Raw genomic sequence first — 2,202 nt, 5'->3', positions numbered from 1 at the left:
GCGGGGGGGGGGAACCGCGGGGCGCCACCAGCAGCCGGGCCCGGCCCCGCCCCGCAGCCCTCGGCCTGCCCACGGCCGGCAGGGAGCAGGCCGAGCCGCCCCTCGAGCTGCGCAAATGGCGGGGATGGGGAGCGGGGCCGCTCCTCTCATCACAAACGGCACGAGGAGCAGAGCGGCCCGGCCGCTGAAATCCCTCCCTCAGGGCCATGGCAGCGGGATGGGCGCCCTGCTGCTACAGAGCAGCATCTCTCGCTGAAACAGCCGCGCTTCCCTTCAGCTCACTGCTTCACACAAGTTACTCGCGCTGCTTTCACAGCGCTGTAAATTCCGGGTTGTTATTATTATTATTATTATTTTTAACGCTGTCATCAGTTCGATAAAGGAATGAAGAATAAATAGACGCGTCCAGTTTTAGAATCGGGTCAGACCGCAAAGAGTGGGAGAAAGAAAAGCCAGGCCTGAAAAACAGTCAGAAGGAAACTGGAAATGCAGACGGGGTGTGTGTGGGCACGTCCTTATCAGGAGGGCCTCACTGTTTGTGTATTGCTCATGGCAAAGTGTTGGTGCACTCACAGCCAGGTTCAAGCTATCTGAATGCTGTTAGCATCACCTTCCTACATGAAGCAGAAGCAGGAAAACACATTGTACCAAGTGATTTGGGTGAGAGCTGGTCTGAAGGACCCAGTGAGGCTGATGAGTGTTGGCTGAGGTACGGATAACCTGTGCCTAAGGATGGATAAACCATTAATAACCCGACCTGTGACATACATAAAAGCTAAAGACTGCATGAGTCTTACAAACTGATTCAAACTATGGCACCAAGGAAGCCACACTAAAAACTGCCTTCTCTAAACTCATCCAAATCACTTCAGATTAGGAGATGTAAACAACTCAGGGCCTATGACACAGTGCTCGGTGCAAATACGAGCCCCCTCCTCAGAAACATGCAACAGATGAAGCGATTAGAGTAGAAATCTGCCCAAATATTGTGTGTTCAATGAAGCTAATGAAGCCGTGAAAGCAGAGTAATTAATTACCACATTAATTCTTCCAGTTTGAAGGTGGACATGCTGGTTCACCTGTATGTTGTTGGTAATTAATCACACCTATAACAATTACCTTCCCAACAGCTGCTGTCATCTCCATCTGATAGGCTGCAGGGCACCCAAGTGCAACTCATTCCCAGCTGTGGTGCATCGCTAGAATAAGCATTTCAGGAATTAACAGTTCAGTATTAATGGCAGAAATAAAATACCTAAATAGCTCCAGAAACACTCAGCAATCAGTCCTGCTTAGTGATACATATTTACAAGTCGGTATCTTATGGTTAAAAACATATTTCTTTTCTCTTTTCCCCAAGTGTTGTCATTTCTGTCTGTCTGCAAGCTGTTGCTGTTGCACAGGTGGACTAATCATAGAATCACACAATGTCTGGGCTGCAAAGGCCCACAGTGCTCATCCAGCTCCAACCCCCTGCTGTGTGCAGGGTCACCAACCAGCAGCCCAGGCTGCCCAGAGCCACATCCAGCCTGGCCTTGAATGCCTGCAGGGATGGGGCATCCACAGCCTCCTTGGGCAACCTGTGAACAGTGCGTCACCACCCTCTGGGTGAAAAACTTCCTCCTAAGATCCAACCTAAACCTCCCCTGTGTCAGTTTCAAACCATTCCCCCTTGTCCTATCACTGCCCACCCTCACAAACAGTCATTTTCCCTCCTGTTTTATACACTCCCTTCAAGCGGTGGAAGGCCACAATGAGGTCTCCGTGGATTCTTTTCTTCTCTAAGCTGAACAAGCCCAGTTCCCTCAACCTTTCCTCTAGTCCACAAATTAATCTTCTGCCCTCAGGAACTCTCCCATCTCACCACATGGTTCCTGCCAGCAGAACCAAGCCCAGGCTGGTGGCACAGCCTCCCTCTGCCCAGGGGGCTGGTTTTGGCCATCGCTCCTTCAGACCAGCCATTGTAGCTCCCAGCTTTGTTCTCTGTGCCTGCTACCAGTTGCTGAGCAAGCACCACACAGTGCAAGTGATACAGCCCCACCAGCAGCACTGCACCCAGCACAGGAGGACGATAGTGGTCCAACGCGTGTATGTATTTTCCTTAGAGGATTTGCTCTTGATTACAGACTGTCCTTCAGATGCAGACACTGTATACATAAGTTTCTATGAGTACAATTACTCACTTTTCACTGCTTTCAAAAC

The sequence above is a fragment of the Coturnix japonica genome, chromosome 11 (assembly GCF_054131305.1).
Source record: "Coturnix japonica strain WE chromosome 11, WE-NBRP24, whole genome shotgun sequence".
Classification (NCBI taxonomy): Eukaryota; Metazoa; Chordata; class Aves; order Galliformes; family Phasianidae; genus Coturnix; species Coturnix japonica.
The sequence above is the reverse complement of the archived record's forward strand: the minus strand, read 5'-3'. Positions refer to the sequence as shown.